Here is a 23,363-nt window from a genome sequence, read left to right as displayed (position 1 = left end):
ACATAGAGAAGATATTCTAATATGGTAGCTTTTAAAGTCTAAGCTATTTTGGTTACATGGCCAATAGAAAGAGGCTATTCCCACCCACGTGGTAGAAAAATGCAAGATGTCTTCTCCAGAATCAGGGTAGCTCTATTTGTTTATCCAGGAATGTAAAAAGCTCTGTGACAGTCTGAATATATTCTTCCCATAAAACTTTGACTTCAAAATCCCAAAAATCTTTTCACATATCTAGTCACTACGTTATCTTTTATGAATTTGTACTCAATGTGTCTTCCCTGAAGAAGATGTATGCAAGTATTAATTTATATTCAGTAGCTTTTCCTTGGAATAGAACAAGATGTTTACAATTATTATCTTTATCCATTGTTCCTATTTGACTCCCTGTTTCAAACTCAAAGCCTTCAGTATCAATTTTTCCATGGGATGAATTGAATTTTATATTTCTAAATTAAATTTTTATATTTATCAATTCTAAATGACATTTCATTATCACTGGAGAACATTTCTGAGGTGAAGAAGTTGCATAATACATTTTTCATTTGGAACAATACTATATCACAGAGAAATAGAATTTAAGAGGTGAAAGGGACTTCAATGACCCATTCTTTAAAAGAATTTCCACCGTGACATATTTAACAAATTTAACCTCTTCTAAACAACTTACAAAGAAGAGTACCTTCCACATTCATAATACCTCATTCCACTTTTGTACAGTTATAATTGTTAGAAAAGTTTTGGAGGGGGTGGTTTCTGAGAGTGAATCTAAATTTGCCTCTTTGAAAATTCAATCCCCTCCTTGGTTCAGTCTTCTAGAACCAAATTACACAAGTATAGTCTTTGTTACCATCTTTGTTACCAAGCTACCATCCTTCAAATACTTGAATACAAGTAGCACTTCCTTCCTAAGTCTTCTTTTTTTTGAGGCTAAAAATCTCTACTTCCTTCCACTAATTTTCATAAACTCAAAGCCCTTCATCATCCTGAATTCCCACCCTCTAAAAATTCCTCTTAAATCATTAAATGCTTCTTAAATTATAAAAAAAAAATTAGAATATTGTTTGGGTGGAAAAAATTTCTTTTATTTGGAAGTCACTTTTCCCTTTCCTTTAGAGAAAATATACTCTATACTAGTATTCTGCCACTTCTAAATATAGATTTACTAATAGAAAATGGCTTTTCCACCTCAAATTTCCTTATTTCTCTTACTATTTATTGATTGATTTTTTTGCAGAAAATAATTTACTCTATTTGAACTCTCTTTGCTTTCTCATTGTCTATCAAACAATGCTTATTTTTCAAAATGAATTCAAATAAACAAAAAGTAAAACCTATTCTCACAATTCATGATCTTGTTCAGGCAGGAGAGGATGAGAGACTGGACAAGTGAGATGACAGTACCAAAAAAAGGCAAATGTCTGAAATGTTATAGTTAGAAACAAAAGAACTTGATAACTGATTGATTATGGAAGATGAGAAAAAAATGAAGAGTTGAGGATGCCATCAAAATTGAAGACCTGGATGACTGAGGCAAGGATGAATTAGGAGATGAGAGAGGAAGATATCTGAGTGATATACAATATAGGGATAAGGAGATGGAATCTGCCTATTAGGGGTATCCAACCTATTTCCTCAATTCTGAGGAATTCCTCCTCTTTTTAAGGGATCAGAAACTTTGAGGCAACACAGAGGATATTTTAAAGAAGGGCTAAAGAAGAATAATTAAGACTATATCCAAAAGTAACCTCCTGATCAGGTAAATCTTCCAGCACGATAGATCCAAAAAAAAAAAAAAAAAAAAAAAAACACTGGATTAGAGAACATTCCAACTTTAGGTAAACACTAGTTTATTCTTCAAAAGAAAACACAAGGGGCGCCGGGTAGCTTGGCCCTGGTAGCTGCAACGAGGACAAAGCTCGAAACCTGGGGGACCAGTGGATGATCCCCGGCCTGGGATTCGGGGCGTCCGAGGGAGCCGCCCCGGCAGAAATGTCAGGGCCCTCCGTGAGCATCACTGTCACCTACAACAATGAAAAACATAACATTCAAGTTGTAGCACAGCAAGAAAACAGTGAACCAACCCTTCAGGATATGGCTTTTCTTATGGAACAAGTTACTGGAGTTCCACTTGCTTTTCAAAAATTAATATTTAAAGGAAAGTCTCTAAAAGAAATGAAACAGACATTGTCAGCCCTTGGAGTGAAAAATGGTTGCAGAGTTATGTTAATTGGGAAGAAGAACAGTCCAGAAGAAGAGGCTGAATTAAAAAAATTAAGAAACTTGGAGAAGTCAGTGGAAAAAATTGCTGACCAACTAGTAGGTGTCAATGAAGAACTTGTTGGTATCCAGAAGGGGTTTCTAGCCAAGGACTTGCAGGCCGAAGCTCTCAGCAAACTTGACAAGAGAGTGAAAGGTACTGTTGAGCAGTTTATGAAGATCTTGGAACAGATTGATTCATTAACTCATCCAGAAACTTTCAGAGACTGTAGACTGAAAAGAAAGGGATTGGTCAGAAAGGTTCAGGCCTTCCTAGCTCAGTGTGGCATGGTTGAAAGAAGCATTGGACAAGAAACAGATAAGCTGCAGTCAAAAATTCTGGCCCTAGCCAAATGAGAGTTTTGTATAAATTAGAGGGTATGATTTCTCTGAACACAAAGAAAAGTTTACTCCATTTTGTAACACATGCCTACCTTTGTTTTTAGATTATGCCTGGTTTTACTGGTCCCCATTGGGAGTTATTTTCTAAATATCAAATTTATTCCTGAAACCCATTCTCCATAGGTCCTTGAATTGTTTTCTATGACCTGATCCCATCAATTATTTTACTCTACATAGTTATCCTTTTTCTATAGTGTCTCCAGGAGGCAGCAGCATCCACAGGATGATGGGAAAGTTGTTTGTTTGGTTGGTTTTTTTCCCCAAACTGAATATAAGTCAGAAGTTGGTATAGATTTCAAGACACTTGACTGGGTTATTTGGTTTATCTCCTATCAGACTCATACTTAACTAGGCAGGTACTGACTAGGTCATATTGAAATTCTAATTAACCTCTACACTCCCACATAGATGATTGTAAAATCACATGATTAGTGTAGCTAACAAGTCAAATCAGGCATTTTGTGCCAAATAGGTTGAATTACAAGCTGACTCCTTTATAACATTTTTTCAATGGACTGTTTTGGTATTCAATATATACCACAGAAAGAGCATTAAGAATTGTCATTCCACATGGCCCTGACACCGTAGAATAATGGATATGGAAGCCAACAGCTGCACAGAGACCAGTCTCCAAAGTCTAGAAGCCTATTTCCAAAAGAGAATTTGGGAGAGGGTAGAGTATGTAGTATTGTGACCTTTGGAGCCAAAAAAGGAAAAATTGGGCAGATACTAAGAAATGTAAAACTCTCAAAAACAGGCAACATGTATTTTCTTCAAGGACATCTATTTTGTTCCAATTATATCTTTTGTGATATGTGTTTTTTTCACTTCTCATGATATCATTTTTATTATTATTAAAATACAAGTTCAAACAACAGGCCAAACAAAAAAAAAAGAAAACGCAGACTTCTGGGGCAGAGTCAAGATGGTGGCATGAAACTAGAAAACTCCTGGAGTTTTTCTAGAAACAACTTGCTATTAAACCTCTAAACAGATCCAAAGGTGACAGAAGACACAAAAACACAGTGGAACAACTTTTAAGTGAGATATTTTGGAGTAACTTCAAGAAAAGATCTGTCTCATATGGGAAAAAGTAGCCCAGCATAGATGGGAGACCTAGGAAGCCAACAGAAGGATCTTAGCTCACCAAGGTTCTCGGGTGCAGTCTGATCAGGTCAGCAATACAGCATGTTAGCAATGAGGGGTCCCTAGTCAAAAGGCAAAGTTCAATCCTGGGAACACTTGTGAGGCACTGGGTTACCCTAGCACAGAGAGCAAACCATCAACAACAGAAACATTAGTACAGAAAACCAAAGACTAGACTCCCAGTCCTCAGCACAAAAAAAAAAAATTGAGACTATATACCCTGGACTTTGGGTGTATCAAAATGAGCAAAAAAAAAGTGCTAGAAAAACTGTTACAATGGAAATTAAAACACCATTATCAGAAGAGGAAAGTCATGGCAAAAATGCCTATGTGTGAAACATATAAACTTTTCTTGAATTCAAAAACTAAAGTCTTGGAAGAACTCAAAAAATGAGAAGAGCTTTAAAAACAAAGAAGAAAGGAGGAAGAAAATTGAGAAAAGAAATGAGAATCATACAGGAGAATTATGAAAAATCAACTAAAGAAAACAGTACCTTCAAAGGTAAAATTAGTCAACTGGAAAATGAAAACCACTCCTTTAAAAATAAAGCTATGAAAAAGTATAGGGAACTCATCTAAAAGTAAAATTAACCAACTGTAAAAGGAAATATGAAAGTTAATTGCAGAAAATTTAACACTAAAAACTATGAGACACCAAGATTTCATTAAACAAAATCAAAAGGCTGAAAAAATAATAGGAGAAACTGCAAAGTACAATCTAGGAAAAATGACCAGACAGGAAAATAGATCTAGGAGGGATAATTTACAAATTATTGATCTATTTGAAAGTTACAATCAGAGAATCTGAACAATACCTTGCAGGAAATTATATTGGAAAACTGTCCTAATATCTTAGAACAAGAAGAGAAAATAGTCCTTCACAGATCCATCAATCACACTCAGAAAGAGATACCAGAATAAAAACTCCAAGGAGTATTGCAGTCAAATTTTAGAATTCTCAGCTATAAAAGAAAATCCTGCAAGCAGCCAAAAAGAAATAAATTTAAATACTAGGAAGCTACAGTCAAGATTACACAGGACTTGTTGGTTCCAACACTGAAGGATCAGATGATGTGGAATGTAAAATTGCAGAGGGCAAAGAAACTTGTATTACAACCAAGAATTAACTGCTCTTAAAAATTCAGTATATCTTTCAGGGGAAAAGATGGATTTTAATTGAAATAGAGGACTTTTAAACTTTCCTGATCAGAAGACTAGAACTGAACAGAAAATTTGATCTTCAAATACAAGACTTAAGACATGCATAAAAAAGTAAATGGAAAGGTAAAGAATCGTTAGTCAATAAGACTAAACTGTTGACAGAAGATAAGACTTGCGAAATTATATTTCTCTTAAAATACTTGAAAGGAGTGGAGGCAGTAAGGTGGCATAGTGGATAGAGCATTGGCCCTGGAATCAGGAGGATCTGAGTTTAAATCTGGCCACAGACACTTAATAATTACTTAGCTGTGTGACCTTGGGCAAGTCATTTAACCCCATTGCCTTGCCAAAAAATAAATAAATAAAAATAATAATTGAAAGGAGCATACTTAGACAGAGGGTATGGTTATAAATATATATATATATATATATGTATACATGCATATATGATGTGATCAAACTTTAGCTCTCAAGAGCTGTATTTATATTGAGAGAGTTGAACAGAATATATTTGACAGAGGGTATCACTATAAATTGACTGTGATGAGATGATGTTTTATGACTCTTAAGAACTGTTTTTCTAAAGCCTGGAAAGACTTGCATGAGTTGATGCTCTGTGAAATTAACAGAAGTAGAAAAATATTGTACACACTAATAACAATATGGGGTAATTATCAAACTTGATGGATCTGCTCATTCCCTCAGTAAAATAATCAGGGACAATTTTAGAGGATCTTTGCTAAAGAATACCATCTGTATCCAGAGAAGGAACTGTGGAATTTAGACTAAGACCAAAGCTTATTATCTTCAATTTTTAAAATTGTCTTATGTATTATGTAATTTTGCTCTCTCTCTCTCTCTCTCTCTCTCTCTCTCTCTCTCTCTCTCTCCCTCTCTCTCTCTCATCTCCTTTCTTCCTTTTGGATCTGATTCTTCTCTTACAAATTCAGTTTTGATCTATGTATATCATGGAGGCAAATGTAAAGATTATTTCGGATTGCCTTTTGAAAGGTAGTCTTGGGGGGGAAAGGGAAATGAAGGAGGGAGAAAAAAATTGTAAAACTCAAAACTTTGCAAAAAAAGTGATTGGGGGGCAGCTAGGTGGTACAGTGGATAGAGCACCAGCCTTGGAGTCAGGAGTACCTGAGTTCAAATCTGACCTCAGACACTTAATAATTACCTAGCTGTGTGGTCTTGGCCAAGCCACTTAACCCCATTTGTTTTGCAAAAACCTAAAAAAAAATATGATTGGTAGAAACTACTAATACATGGAATTAGAAATCATAAAAAAATTAGATAATGGTAAAAAAGAACTGTATTTTTAATGGAACAATTGAAGGGAGCCAAAGTGGATAGACATTTTGGGTATAAAGTGATGATGCTGTGATGATGCTTTATAGCCTTGAGAATTATGCTTCTATGAGAAAAAATGAAGGAATATGCTTAATAGATGGTGTGGATACAGCACATATAAAAAAATAAGAATTAAATAAAGGATTATTCTGAGAGAAGGCAAAGACATTAGAGGATAAATAATATCACATGAAGAGCCACAAAGGACTTATTATAGTACAGGAAAAGAAGGAATGGTATGATGATTGAGACAATCTCTCAACAGATTTGGATCAACGAGGAAACAACATAAATTCCCCATTGGGCTTAGAAATTTCTCCTATCTTACAGGAGAAATTTTAAAATCCAATTTGTCTTATCTTATAGAAGAAGAGCTAGGTGGCACAGAGTAAAGAGTAGTACAGAGGACAACAGCTAGAATCTAACCTCAGACATTTGATAACAGCTGGGTGATCTTGGGTAAGTCATTTAACCCTGATTGCCTCACATACAGGGTCATTTCTAATCATCCTGATTCATTTCTGACTGTTGGATACAGATGACTTTGGAAGAGAAAGTGAGGCTTGTGACTTAGCACATCATCCCCTTATTCAAATCCTTGTGCTTGTCATGACATCACCTCCCTGAAATCATGGACTTCTTTGATAATGAAGGACAAACATCATCATATTACAGGAAAGCAAAGGGGAAGGAAAAATTAAAGAAAGGAGAGGGTGTTAAAAGGGAGGGGAAAAGTAAAAGTAAAGTTAAAGTTAAAAAAGGAGTAAAGGGAAAAAGGGGAAATAAAAGGGAAGAGGGCTGAAAAAGGGAAAACAATTTGAGGAACACAGTAGTCAAAATCAAAACATTGGTGAGGAAGTCATAAGGGGGAAAGAGAAAGAAAAGTTCAAACAGGGGAAGATTATTAACAGTTAATAATCGTAATTGTGAATATGAATGAGATAAACTCACTCTTAAAACAAAAATGGATAGCACAGTGGATTAAAAAATAAAATCCCCAGAAACACATTTGAAGCAGAGAGAGAGAGACACACACACACACACACACACAGGGTAAAAATAAATAGGATATTATGTTTTAGTTGAAGTAAAAAAAAAAGATTTCAAGATTTCAGACAAAGCAAAAGAAATAGATGCAAATAAAAGGGATGAGGAAAGAAACTACATCTTCCTAAAAGGGACCCTAGGCAATGAAATAATATCAATATTAAGTATATTAAGCACCCAAAAAATTGCCTTTGGGGCAACTAGGCTGCACAGTGGATAGAGCACCAGTGAATTCTTAAAGGAGAATGATTTACAGGAAGACATAGACAGCAAAACTATAATAGTGGGGTACCACAACCTTTCTCTCTCAGAATTAGATAAATCCTACCACTAAATAAACAAGTAGGAAGTTAAGAATGTGATTAGAGTTTTATGCAAGATAGATATGACAACATTTAGCATTTTAAATTATATACATATATATTTTTAAATAGTTAATATCAAATAGAATTTTTAGTTTCCATCTTTTATTCTGAGACTTAAGGTTCAATTACTCCTTGAGAATTCCTCAAATTTACCTGAATATGAGCACATTGTTTTAATCTGGTTTCCAAATTCCCAGAACTATTTCATAACTTGACTTCTGGAGCAGAGTCAAAATGGCAGCACAAAGCTAGCATGCTCCTGGAACTTTGCCCTTCATAATGATAAGTGAAACACCTATATAGACATTAAAGCTAAAGATCCCACTTAAAAGGAAAAAAAAGATCGAAACAAGTTTTCAACTGTAGACATCATGGAGAATTTTCAGTGAAGGTCTGTCTTTTGGGGGGGGGGGTTGTTTGAAGGGGAAGTAAAGTCCAACTAGGTGGGAGAGCAGGAAAGCCAGAAAAAGGGTTTTTTGGTTTTGTTTTTTTTTTACCACAGTGGAGCCCAAGTTCCAGAAACTAGACAGAAATGCAGATCCTGGCAGTTAGATACCTAAACCAACAGGGAGGGTCCTAACCCCAGAAAAAATCTGAATTCTGGGAATACTGGGACAAAAAGCAGGACTAGGTTGAGCAAAAAAAAAACACTGCATAGAAAGAGCCTGGGCATAAAAGGAAGAAATGAACCTCAGCATAGACAATAACTGGACTGTATAAGCAATAGCTTGGCCAGTGATAAGCCATGGATCAAGCCCCAGCCCCTGCACAAAAAGTTCAGGACTATACTCCCTATACCCCAGGAGCAGAGCTCAACAAGCAAAAGGAGCAAAAAAACCTGAAAGAGTGCTAACTATGCAGATAGAAATGATTAAAATGCCATCTCAGAAGAAAAAAGTAGAGAAAAATTACCTATATGGGAAGTCTCAAAGGAGTCTATGAGGTGGACTCAAATTCAAAACCATGTAGAAGAGCTTTAAAAAGAATTTTAAAAGCAAAGAAGAAAGGAGGAGGAAAAAAAGGCGGGGAGAAGAAATGAGAGTCACACAGGAAAATTATGAAAAGCGATGCAAGAAATCAACTCCCTTAAAGGAGTTTTTCTTTTAAAAATAATTAAAAATAAACATCTAGAAAAAGAATGTAACTTTTCAAAAACTAAAATCAATCAACTGGAAAAGAAATGAAACTCAAATTGACCAACTAGAAAGGACATACAACTCAGCAAAAAGTAAAATTAACCAAGTGGCAAAGAAAGCACAAAAGCTAACTGAAAAAAATAAAACCCCCAAAATTAGAATTGAGCAAATGGAAATTGATGAATCTATGAGACCAAGATTCCATCAAACAATATCAAAAGCTGAAAAACTTGAAGAAAATATAAAGTAATTTTTAAGAAAAATAAATGACCTAGAAAATAGATCCAGAAGAGATAATTTATGAATTATTGGTCTATCAGAAAGCCATGATCAAAAAAAGAGCATGGAAAATATCTTTCAGAAAAGATCAAGAAGACTAAATAATCCTTGAAAGAGCAAACAGAGCACCTCCAGAAAGAGACCTCAGGACAAAAGCTCCAAGGACTATCATAGCCAAATTGAGAATGCTCAAATAAAGAGAAAGTACTGCAACCAAGCAAAATACAAAGGAAGCACAATCAGAATTACACAGGACTTATCAACTTCAACATTAAAATATTGTAAGACTATAATATGATATTTTGGAGGGCAAAGGACCTTGGATTACAACCGATAGTTCACTAGCACAAAATTCAGCATATTCTGTCAGGGGAAAAGATGGATGTTCAATGAAATAGAAGACTTCCAAAATTTCCTGATTAAAAAAAAATATCAGAACTGAACAGAGAATTCAATCTTCAAATACAAGACTCAAGAGATTCATAAAAAATAAACAAAAAGGGGGGCAATATAAATGTTTGTCAAGAACATTAAATTGTATACAGCCCTACAAGTAAAGGTAACACTTGTAACTCTTGATTGTATTTCTCTTAGGTTAGTTAAAGGGTTGAATATAGTTGAAAGGATTGTACTTAGAGGATATGGGTATGGTTGGTTCTTGTCATTCTATTGAAGAAAACAAAAATGACATCACTATGTTTGAGACAAATTACAGTCTGACTGATCAGACTAATATGGGTTCAGAATGCTCTACCACAGATTAGGCACAAATAGTCCAGTTGAATACCTGGAGTGTTTACTCTAAATTTATTTATCTCATGTTCTGTTGAACTACTTTAATTCTGCCATGCTCATGGAGCTCAGAACTTTTCTGATGAGGACACTCTATGCCAGTTATGCCAGTACAATCAATTCTAAATATTTTAAGAGAGAGGCTCTTATTTTTCTAGATACTTAGAGGTTTGTAGTACAATAGGGGCAGAAAGTGGGAGTGTACTTAGAAGGGTTGGATATGAGTAAAATAAGGAATTAATATTATCTTAATCCATATTTTAATTAAGTAGGGATTTAGTACCATGGTTGGAGTGCTAAGGGACAATGGAAGAGATTATACCCAATACTTTGATTGGGAAGGGTTGCAGAGTTATGGTTTGGAGTTCTATAGAGATGGAGGGAGAGCGTATAATTAGAGGAACTATACTTGAAAATATGAAACGATTTTACTTTGCTTGATGTTTTGGCTACAATTGGAGGGAGTTTGCTTGGAGGAAGGAGGGGGTAGTATAAATGATTCATGAAATGATTTGGCTTTGCATGATACTTGGACTCATGCAGATTGTGTGTCCATGGAAGGTACCTGAAGAGGGAATAAGGTATAAAGTGATTATAATTTGATGTGATTGATGACTCTTGATAATGGTATTTTCTAATGAGACAGAAGAGGGGAAAGTACTTAGTGACTATGAGGCAATGTAACTTAGCAATCAAGCAATCAATCAATCAAGTTAAAATTTAAGAGAAAAATTAAAGGGGAAAGGGAGCAAAATACTGGCAAGGATGAATAAGGGAAAGGAAAGAGAAAAGTACAAATGGGAGGTAAATACAGAATAAGTAATTTTAACTGTAAATGTAAATGAGATGAACTCTCTCATAAAATAAAAGTCAATGGAAGAATGGATTAAAAACCAGAATCCTACAATGTTGTTTACAAGAAACATATCTGAAGCAGAAAGATATACACAAAGTAAAGAAAGATAAAAGGCTGAAGCAAAATATATTATGATTCAATGGAAGTAAAAGAATCAAGGGTAGCAATTCTGGTATAAGACAAAGAAAAGGAAAAATAGATCTCATTAAAAGGGAAATGGAAGGGAAACTTTGTCTTCTTAAAAGTCACCCTAGACAATAAAGTTACATCATTATTATAATACATATATGCTCCTAGTGGTATAGTGGTCAAATTCTTAAAGGACAAGCTGAATGAATTACAAGGAGAAATAGAAAACAATACTATAAAGGTAGGGAACCTTGAACTCCCTGTCTTAGAACTAAATAAACTAAACACAAAATAAACAAGAAAGAAGTTGAGAAGGTGAATAAAATCTCAGAAAAATTAGATAAGATAGACCTCTGGAAAAAACTGAATGGGCAAAGAAAAGAATGTACTCTGCAGTAAATGACAAATATACAAAAAGTAATCATGTACTAGGGGCATAAAAACATTACAATCAAATGAAGGAAGGTAGAAATAATAACAGCATATTTTTCAGATGATGAGGCAATAAAAATTACATGTAATAAAGGGCCATGGAAAGATAAACCCAAAATTAATTGGATATTAAAAAACAATGTTAAAGAACTGCTAGATCAAACAACATATCATAGAAGTAATCAATTATTTCATCAGAGAAAATTATAACAATGAGATACCAACTGAAGAAAATAAAACCCCCAAAATTAGAATTGAGCAAATAGAAATTGATGACTCTATGAGACCAAGATTCCATCAAACAATTGTTCAGTTCTGATAACAAAATTTATAGAATGCAGTCAAAGAAATTTTTAGGGTAAATTTTATATTGCTAAAAGCTTATATGAATAAAATAGAGAAAAAAGAGATCAATGAATTGATTATACAACTTAGACAGCAAGAAAAAGAACAAATTAAAAATTCTCAATTAAAAACCAAATTAGAAATTCTGAAAATCAAAGGAGAAATTAATGAAATTGAAAGCAAGAAAACTATTGACCTGACAAAGAAAATTGTCGGTTTTATGAAAAAAAAATCCAATAAACTAGATAAATTTGTGTTGAAAATCATTTTTAAAAATTAAATAGTATCAAATTTTACCAGCATCAAAAATGAAAAGAGTAAACTCACCACCAATGAGGAGGAAATTAAAATGATAATTGGGAGCTTTTTTTGCCCAACTGTATACCAATAAATTTAATAATTTGAGTGGAAATGCATGAATATTTCCAAAAACACAAACTAGCCAGATTAACAGATGAGGAAATAAGATACTTAACCCCATTTCAGAAGAAGAAATCAAAGAAATGATGATTTAACTCTCTAGGAAAAAGTCCAGATGGATTTGAAGGTGAATTCTGCCAAACATTTTTACATTAATTTTATTTATTTGTTTGTGTGCTTATTTATTTCTGAATTTTACAATTTTTACCCTAATCTTGCTTCCTTCCTCCCACCCCTCACAGAAAGCAGACTAATAGTCTTTACATTGTTTCCATGCTATACATTTATTTAAATTGAATGTTTTGAGAGAGAAATTATATTCTTAATGAAAAAAATAAAATATAAGAGATAGCAAAATTATATAATAAGATAATGTTTCTTTTTTAATTAAAGATTGGTCTTTGGTCTTTATTTAAAACCCACAATTCCTTCTCTGGATACAGATGGTATTCTCCATCACAGATACCCCAAAATTGTCCCTGATTGTTGCACTGATGGAATGAGCAAGTCCATTCAGATTGATCATCAACCCCATGTTATCATATACGATGTTCTTTTGGTTCTTCTCATCTTGTTCAGCATCAGTTCATGCAAATCTTTCCAGGTTTCTCTGAATTTCCATCCCTCTTGGTATAGTATTCTATAACTTCCATATACCACAATTTATTCAGTCATTCCCCAACTGATGGACATTCCCTCAAATTCCAATTCTTTGCCACCACAAACAGAGCTGCTATGAATATTTTTATACAAACAATGTTTTTACCCTTTTTTCTTGATCTCTTCAGGGTATAGACCCAGTAGTGGTATTGCTGGATCAAAGGGTATGCACATTTTTGTTGTCCTTTAGGTGAAGTTCCAGATTTCTCTCCAGAAAGGTTGAATGAGTTCACAGCTCCACCAACATATTAGTGTCCTAGATTTCCCACATCCCTTCCAACATTGATCATTGTCCTTTCTAGTCATATTGATCCATCTGAGAGATGTGAGGTGGTACCTCAGAAATCCTTTAATTTGTCTTTCTCTAATAAGTAGTGATTTAGAGCAATTTTTCAAATGACTATGAATCGCTTTGATTTCCTCATCTGTAAATGGCCTTTGCATATCCTTTGGTCATTTGTCAATTGGGAAATAGTTTGTTTTTTTTATAATTTTGACTCAATTATATATTTTAGAAATGAGTCTTTTATCAGAAATACTAGTTGTAAAAATTGTTTCGCAATTTACATTTCTCTTGATCTTGTTATAGTGGTTTTGTCTGTGCAAAAGTTTTTTAATTTAATGTAATCAAAATTATCTAGTTTGATTTTAATGATGTTCTCCATCTCTTCCTTGGTCATAAACTGCTTCCCTTTCCATAGATCTGACATGTAAACTCTTCCTTGCTCTCCTAGTTGGTATATAATATTGTCTTTTATGTCTAAATCCTGTATCCATTTTGATCTTATCTTGGTACAGGGTGTGAAGTGTTGGCCTAATCCAACTTTCTGTCATACAACCTTACAATTTTCCCAACAGTTTTTATCTAAGAGAGAGTTTTTATCCCAAAAGCTAGATTCTTTGAGTTTATCAAACAACAGATTACCAAAATTATTTCCTGCTATCTCTTTTGTACCTAGTCTATTCCACTGATCCACCACTCTATTACTTAGCCAATACCAGACAGTTTTGATGACTGATGCTTTATAATACAATTTTAGTTCTGGTGGGCTAAACCACCTTCTTTTGTGCTTTTTTTTTCCATTAAATCCCTGGAAATTCTTGACTTTTTATTTTTCCATATAATTTTACTTACAATTTTTTTCTAACTCATTGAAGAAACATTTTGGAATTTTAATTGGAAGGGCACTAAATAAATAGTTTGATTTAGGTAGAATTGTCATTTTTATTATATTTGCCAAACATTTAAAGAACAATTCCAATCCAACATAAACTATTTAAAAAATAGGAGAAGAAGGAGTTCTGCCACATTCCTTTTATGACAATGTGGTATTGATACCTAAAGCAGGAATAGTAAAAATGGACAAAGAAAATTATAGACCAAACTCCCTAATTAACATTGATGCAAAAATGTTTAATAAAATTTTAGCAGAGATTACAACAAGTTATTACTAAGATGATACATCATGATCAGGTAGAATTTATACCAAGCAGGGATGGTTCAATAATATGAAAACATAATTGAATAAATCATTAACAAAACAAACAGAAATCATATAATTATCTTAATACATGCTAAAAGCCTATGAAAAAATACAACATCCATTCCAATTAAAAACTATGGAGAACTAAGAGGACAGAACCAAGATGGTGGCATGAAAGCAGGAATTTCCAGAAACTTGTTTCCCAAAACCTGCAGAAGAGATCAAATTATGATGATAGCCAAAATTTAGAGGGATGGAAAGACTGAGTGATACAATTTCCCAGTCCAAGACAATTTAGAAGATCCAGATCCGCAGGAAAGGTCTGTTTCACCGGACCCAAAATTGGAAAGAGCCACAGCATAGCCACAGTGCAACTCAGCCATCCCAGAGCAAACCAGCTCCAGCCTTCCAGGAAGAGACCATGCTGTGTCTGGGTCCCTGGGGGTGTCTGGGTCTGTGACAGAAGGGACAGTTTCCAGATCTCTTGACCTAGGGATCACTGGGGACAACCTGAAGGGGTGGTGAGAGAACTCTGCCACACCAGAGTGAGCAGGGAAGGCAGAGTGCTGGCCTCAGAACAGTCCGGCAGTGAGAACTTGCAGCAGGAATCAAAGAAGCTACCCAGCATTTCCAAAGGTCCCAATCCACAGATGGTAAGGGGGTCAGGAGAGGCTGCAGAGGTCTCTCTGTTCTCCCTGGGGCAGGACTCTGCTGTTTTCCCATACTCAGATCCAGGTGACAGTCTGGGTCCCCATGCTACCATAGAAGAGTAGGGACCCTCTCACAGCTCCAGGGCAGAGGGGAAGGTCTGTGGCCATCCACATACCAGAGCACAGGCAAAAGAACCATCAGAGACTCTCATAAGACCTTGGAGGAATTACGGTCCCTGTGAGGTTTCATCAAAAAAATGTGGTAAATCAGTCATAGACTGAGGAAATGAGTGAACAACAGGAAAAGAAGAATATGACCACAGAAAATTAATTTGATCCCATGGAGGATCAAAATACATACTCAGAAGATGACAAAGGTGAAGCTTCTGTATCCAAAACCTGTAAAAGAAATAGAAACTGGGCTCAGGCTATGGGTGAGCTCAAAAAAGACTGAAAAGCAATTAAGGGAGGTAGAGGAAAAATTGGGAAGAGAAATGAGAGTGATACAGATAAATCATGAAAAATCAAGTCAGCAGCTTGGTGAAAGAAAGAAATACAAAAAAATTACTGAAGAAAATAATATGTTAAAAACCAGTTTCAGCTAAATGGAAAAAGCAACAAAAAGGCAAATGAGGAGAAGAATGCCTCAAAAAGCAGAATTGGCCAGCTGGAAAAGGAGGAAAGAAAAGGTCTCTGAAGAAAATAACTCCTTCAAATGCAGAATGGAACTAGAGGAAGCTGATAATTTTGTAAGAAATCAGGAAGAAATAAAACTATTCCAAAAAAACTCAAAAGAAAATGTGAAATATCTCATTGGAAAAACAACTAACCTCAAAAATAGATCCAGAAGAGATAATTTAAAAATTATTGGGCTACATGAAAGTACGACCAGGAAAAGGGCCTAGACTTCATTTTTTTTTTTAGATTTTTTCAAGACAAATGGGGTTAAGTGGCTTGCCCAAGGCCACACAGCTAGGTAATTATTAAGTGTCTGAGACCGGATTTGAACCCAGGTACTCCTGACTCCAAGGCTGGTGCTTTATCCACTGCCACCTAGCCGCCCCTAGACTTCATTTTTCAAGAAATAATACAGCAAAATTGCCCTGAGATCCTAGAAGAAGAGGGTAAAATAGGAATTGAGGAAATTTACCAATCACCTCCTGAAAGAAATCCCCCCCAAAAAACTCCCAGGATTATTACAGCCAAATTACAAAACTCCCAATTCAAAGAGAAAATACTAAAAGCTGCCAGAAACAAACAATTCAGCTACCATGTCTCTATAGTCAGGATTACACAGGATTTGGCCTCATCTAGATTAAGGGCTCATAGGACTTGGCATATGATATTGAAGAAGGCAAAAGAGCTTGGATTATAACTGAGAATCAAACTACCCAGCAAAACTGAACATCCTCTTTCAGGGGAAAAGATGGACTTTCAATGAAAGGGAGGACTTTCAAACTTTCCTAATGAAATAACTAGAGATGAACAGAAAGTTTGAGTTCCAAGTTACAGTACTTAGGTAAACCATAGAGGGGGTGGACGAGAAGGACTAATTATGAGGAACTTAATGATGTTGAACTGTTTGCATTCCTGCATGGAAGAAGATACTGATAACTCATATGAACTTTCTCATTCATAAGAGCGGTTACAAGGAGTATATATAGACAAGGCACAGGAAGGAGTTAAATATAATACTATAATATGGTAAAAAATGGAATCAGTGGTGATAAAGGAAAGTACTGAGAGGAGGGGAAAGAAGAGGAAGAAGAGGCTAAGATATTTCACATAAGAGTCAAGATAAAGCTTTTTCAATGGAGTGGAATGGGGAAGGCAAGGGGGAATGAGTGAGCTTTCATTCTCATCAGAAATGATTCAGGGAGGAAGTAACATACACACTTAATAGGGTATAAAAATCTCTTACCCTAGAGAAAAATGAGAGGAAAGGAATGGGATAAGCAGTAGTGGGGGGGGGGGGGAGAAGAAGGGAGTAGGTGATAGAAAAGAGGGAAGATCATGGGAGAGGGTATTTAGGGTACAGCACACTTCTGAACAGAGACAGGGTGAAAGGAGAGAAAGAATAGAATAAATGAGGTGGGGATGAATAGAGGGGAGGAAAATACAGCTAGTAATAGCTACTGTAGAAAAAGTAGTGAAGCAACTTCTCTGGTGGACTTAGGATAAAGAAGGCAACTCATTCCAGAGACAGAGCCATTGGAATCTGAACACAGACTGAAGTACACTTTCCTTTCTCTCTCACTCTTCTTGAGGTTTCTCTATCTTTTGGGCAGGGGGGAGGGGGATTTATGTTTACTCTCAAAACAACATTATTGTAATAATATAAAAATAAATAAACCCAAAAAAAGAAAAAAGAAAAAACTATTTAGAAATAAATATATAGAAATAAATGAAATTTTCCTTAAAATAATATGCAGTATCAGGAGCAGATAGGTGGCACAGTGGATATTTGTTTAGCTGTACGACCTTGGACAAGTCACTTATGCATAGCATTGACTGATAGGAAATGAATGAGACAAGAAAATCGATTTATATTAAACCAATAAATTTGGAGCAGGAATCTAGAACAAAAAGAAACTCTTCCAAAGTAATAAAAGAAAGAGTAAAGCATTTCTATGTATGAACAACAAAACCCAAGGACAAGAGATAGAAGGAGAAATTCCATTTGAAGCAGACACAATTAAATATTTGGAAATCAACTTCTCAAGACAAACTATTTTTTCTAGTTCAGTAAAATGGCTATTTGGTAGTCTTATTGGTATGGCACTGATTAAGTAATTTAATTTGGGTAAAATTGTCATTTTTTTAATATTAGCTACACATAACCATGAATAATCAACATTTTTCCAATTGTTTAGATCTGACTTTATTTGTATGAAAAATGTTTGTAATCATGTTCATATAGTTTCTGTGTTTGTTTTGGGAAGTCAAGAATTTCCAAGGAACTAATGAAAAGAAATGTAAAGGTAGCTGGTCTAGCTGTACTCTACCTAAAACTGTATTATAAAGCAGCAGTAATCGAAATTGAGTAATAGACCAGTGAATTACAATAGGTACAAAAGAAACATTTGTATATGACTATAGTAATCTTTTGTTTGAGAAACCTGAAGACTTTAGTCAGGATAAGAACTCATTATTCGACAATAATTGTTTAGAAAACTGGAAAATAGTATGGCAAAAACTAGTCATAGAACTACATCTCATACCATATACCAAAATCAGGTCAAAATGGGCACAGGATTTAAACATAAAGGGGGATATCATAGACCAATTAACGGATCGCAAAATACTCTATTTGTCAGATCTACGGAAAGGGGAGAATTTATGACCAAACACGAAAGAGAGTACATTATAAATTGCAAAATGAATGATTTGATTAAATTACATTAAAAAGGTTGTGCTGCCAAGATTTGAGGGAAAACAGAAAGCTGAGCAACAATTTTCACAGCTAAGGATTCTGATAAAGTTCTCATTTTTAAAATATATAGAGAATTAAATCAAACTTATATGGTTCAAGTCATTTTCCAATTGATAAATGATCAAAGGATATGAACAGGCGCTTTTCAAATGAAGAAATTAAAGTTAAAATCATATGAAAAATGTTCCAAATCATTACTGATTAAAGGATGCAAATTAAAACAACTATGAGATGGATTCTCTTAAATTTGTACTTCTTGCATTTCTTTTGCACTGCTTCAATTCTGCTTTGCTCATAGAGCACAGCACCTTCTCTGATGAAGGCACACCATCCAGGATGGTCCTGTGCTAGTGTCTGATATGTAATAAGTAATCAATCCCAAAGTTCTTAAAAAATATCTTGAAATTGTCCATGTAGAGCTTTTTCTGACTACTATGTACTTGTGTGAGTTCTCCATAAAATAGTCTGTTGGCAGTTAGTTAAAGAAAGAACCTCGGGGCAGCTAGGTGGCGTAGTGGATAAAGCACTGGCCTTGGAGTCAGGAGTACCGGTGTTCAAATCCAGTCTCAGGCACTTAATAATTACCTAGCTGTGTGGCCTTGGGCAAGCCATTTAACCCTGTTTGACTTGCAAAAACCTAAAAGAAAGGGAAAAAAAAGAAAAAAAAAAGAAAGAACCTCAGGTTCTGGTATCTTATCTTGCCAGATGATCTTCAGAATCTTCCCAAGACAATTCAAATAGAAGCAATTCAGTTTCCTGAATTGGTACTGATTTATTACTGTCTACCCATAAGCCATGAATAAGTATTCAATTTCCATATTCAAAATCCATTATAATGGAATTTCTTTATCTCCTGTCTGGTAGGCTTCTTACAGTTCATCTGGTATTTGAGATGTAACACTCATCCATCAGGCTTTGGTTACTTCTAAAGTTATTTTAGGAGACATATCATATTTCCTGGTATACACAATTAATTGCTCTCCCAAGTCAGATATTACAGACTGTCCTTCATTCCATAATTCTATAATTTAGCCATTTTCTTTCCTTTTTCCTAATCCTTTGTGCTCAGCAGTCAATCGCAGAAGATACTTAATAGGAAAGCAGAGGGCCAAGTTGGGGACTTAGTCTTTTTTGTTTCTCTTTTAATATCTTATAAAATAAAAATTAGAACCAGAAATCAGGCCTAGCCTCACTTTCTATACAATAAAGTCCAAACTCTTTAATCTGTCATTCAAGAACTTCCACATTCTTATAATGATATCATTGAATTTAGGATTTTCTAACCTCATCTCTTATCTTAAGCATCCTATAAAATAGTCCCTACTCCTACGTTTTCAATACAAAAATGTTCAAAACTTCATAATTCTCTATTAAAATACAACTCATCATTCTGGACCCAGTTCAAATCTTACTTTTTCTGAAATATTTCTGTAACACTCAACATTGTTGAAAAGAACTACACACAACAATGTGATTCTTCAAAATTCTTCTGGGAGCTGAATCTTTATCTTTTTTTTTTCTTTCCTGTCTCAGAAGAGATAATAGTATTTCCAACAAAAGTTAATTCCTCTATATGTTTACATTGTTAATTTCCCCCTTTCTCCCTTTCTCTATCTCTTTTCCCATTTATTTAGCTCTTAGCTAACTGTTTAAAGTGTTGCATCTGAAGTCAGGAAGACCTGAGTCAAATGCTGCCTCAAATACTATCTAAATGAACTTGAGCAAATCACAAATTTCAGTTCCAATTTCTTACCCTTAAAATGGGAATAATAATCTGACTCTGAGTTCTTTTGCCAGAGCACTATCTCTGGCTAAGGACTCAGAGCTTTACAGAAGAACAAGATGTAAAGAACTGCTGATAAAACTTTCCTTTGATACAACTTCTCAGAAAGAAGTATTTATAATGGGAAAAACTATCTATGCAATGAATGTGGGGGAAGGCAGATAGGATTGATTGATAAATCCTATTACCCAAACCTCTCTGCCACTGCTATGAGTAGAGATTTATTTGAGAATTTTTGTACCTAAATTTATTTTTTCTATGATTGCAGAGTTTGAAAAGTCCTTTAATTGTTCCTTTCTGCTTCCCTTAAGCACAATTCTCTAGCATTACTATCACATTGATTTAGCAATTGTTATATTCTCAGCTTCATACATACATGACACTATATTGTCATCATGAAATTTCAGTAGTTCTTTATGACTATTGATGTCTCTTAAATAGCAAATTACATGGATAACATATGTGGTTTCAAAATATTGATCCATAATGACAATAATTGGCCATAGAAAATGAACTTGCAAACCATAAAGATATTATACAGTATTCTTAATAGAATGAAATGTGGTTAAACTTGAAATAGGATCTAGAAAGAGGATTTGCAATGGCTTAAACATTTGCCTGTCTCAGTGCACTCTGCAACCATTAACAATCCATCTGGAAGCTACTCTCAATTCCATTAGGCTCACTTCATCCAAGTGTTATGAACCACAAAGTATTGACGTACAAACATTTTTTCCTTTCCCCAATCTTACTTACATTCACCTCAGTTCTATCCCTATAATGTTCCACTTCAGACCTTTCTACTCCTTTCACTGTGCTCTTTTGAATGATTGCTTAGTAATTAACAAATGTTTTTTCATGTTAATTCTCTTCCTTTCTCTCTCCTCTCATGTAGTACTCACTGGGGCATGACATTTTCCTGATGACACTGCTTCCCTCATCCTCCTTTCAAAATAATGTCGACTAAACTTTATTTCATAGTACCTGAACCATGGTTGAAGTGCTGGTGTCCATATCTTTCTTTGCTTATTCTCTCCTTCTATCATTTAGCAACCTCTTCTTTGAGGCTCATCTTTTGCAAATTTATCACCCAAATCAGATCATGGTGGCTGTCACTTATCAGCTTCCAAGATATTCACATTAAAGCTGACTCATAACAATTCTCTTTCCCAACTCTTAATTTTAGGAGATACACACATTTTGATTTATATGTTCCCTCAACTGCCCTAACTTTTCAATTCCTTAATCTACTTAATTCCTATAACCTACTTTTCCACTTTGCTTTAGCTAGATACAATGATAATCTTACCCTTTATCTTAAATGCTCATGAACTCTAATATTCTTTTAACAGATCAACATCATTTAGTATTCTATTTTTTGCATGTTTTCTAAGCATACCTATTCTGTGATCCAGTCACAACTTCAAAAAAACAATGATCATATGTATACTGGATGTACTGATGAAGAGAATACATACAGCTTTAACATTTCAGAAATTGAAATTTATAGGATCAACTCTGTTGTTCTAGCCCCCTAAAACAATAAGCATGACAGAGGTGATGGCAAAGGCTGATGATATGAAATACATTGCTATCCTGGACTTCACAGAGAGATGATGGTTAATATTGATGATGTGGAATACATTACTATCTTGGAGATGTGACCTTAATTTTCCAGGTATTTAAGAGATATTGAAAAAGATATCTTGCAATCTATGGAAAGCCTTGGACTGAGAAGACTGATTGATAGATATTACATCAAAAAAAAAATCCTAGAGCTTGGTAAAGTGGTTGAGTATCAATAGTGTGTCAAAAGCTATAGAATATCTTCAGAGTGTCAATACTGATTAAACTCAATTTTAGTCTATTCAAAATATGGGTAACAATAATCTAGAATCCAATGTCTATATACTTTGTCCATCTAAGCACCTTGAAACAGAATGAACAGATAGTGACAATGAACTTCTCAAAAACACTTTCATTTCAAATTCAAAAGTTAATCTTAAGATATTTGACTTTGGGGGCGGCTAGGTGGCATAGTGGGGGCGGCTAGGTGGCATAGTGGATAAAGCACCAGCCCTAGAGTCAGGAGTACCTGGGTTCAAATCCGGTCTCAGACACTTAATAATTACCTAGCTGTGTGGCCTTGGGCAAGCCACTTAACCCCATTTGCCTTGCAAAAACCTAAAAAAAAAGATATTTGACTTTGGTGATTCTCCATTGCCAGAAAAATGAAAGGAATAGTGGAGAAAGAAGTTTGGCAAGAGAACAGGTGTGTTATAATTATAAAAATGGTACATGAGACGAGTGCAAAGAGCACTCAGTTTCTAACTTACTGAGTCCCTAATTGTTTTGGTAAAAAAAAATTTATCTATGGCAGATAATCTTAAAAGTATTAATCAATGGCATTTTCATAGAACCCAGGAGTCCATATGTGCATCACTTATAATATTAATACTAAAGAAGAATGAAAAGATGTATATCACTGAATTATATACATGCCTTCAAGGTATCTCAGTTAAACTGCTCATTTTTCTAGGTCTGATAGGAAAAGTAGCTGGACATATGGAAATGTATGTGTATCTTGATACTGTCATTGTCTCTGGGAAGATCCTGGAACATAAGAACTGACTGATAAAAAGTGTTGCAAATTGATTATAAGAAAACCATCTAAAGCTTTCAAAAGACACAGATCTTTTCTTTCAGATGCCTTGTCAATTTGCGTCACATGTTATTTCATCAGGGTGTGAGTAGTGACCTAGAAAAGATAAAATGCTCCTCACAGTCAGATCTATAGAACCTTTATGATCTAAGAACTTTTCTTGAATTTGATATTATCATCACTTTTTTTAAACAATCCATCTATTTCTAAATGATTAAGTAAAGAAGCAATAGTACATGTCTATAGTAATCTACTGTTTGATAACCCAAAGACTGCAGTTTTCTGGAATAAAAACTCATTATTTGATTAAAACGGCTGGGAAGACCAGAAGATGGTATGGCAGAAACTAAGCATAGACCAACATTTCACACCCTATACCAAGATAAGATTGAAATGGATACAGGACGTAATGATACCATAAGCCAATTAGGTGAACAAGGAATAGTTTATCTGTCAGATCCATGGAAAGGGGAACAGTTTATGACCAAAGAAGATATAGAGAACATTATAAAATGCAAAATGGATCATTTTGATTACATTAAATTGGTAATATTTTGCACATAAAGAGCCAA

General features: G+C 34.6%; 1 pseudogene; it reads left to right on the top strand.

Annotated features, from left to right (window-relative positions):
* The first annotated feature begins 1,989 nt into the window (after positions 1–1,989).
* Positions 1,990–2,613, top strand: LOC141519058 (BAG family molecular chaperone regulator 1 pseudogene; annotated as a pseudogene).
* Positions 2,614–23,363: the final 20,750 nt, after the last annotated feature.

Source organism: Macrotis lagotis, chromosome 1, assembly GCF_037893015.1.
Source record: "Macrotis lagotis isolate mMagLag1 chromosome 1, bilby.v1.9.chrom.fasta, whole genome shotgun sequence".
Lineage (NCBI taxonomy): Eukaryota > Metazoa > Chordata > Mammalia > Peramelemorphia > Peramelidae > Macrotis > Macrotis lagotis.
This window is presented reverse-complemented; position numbering and strand designations above follow the sequence as displayed.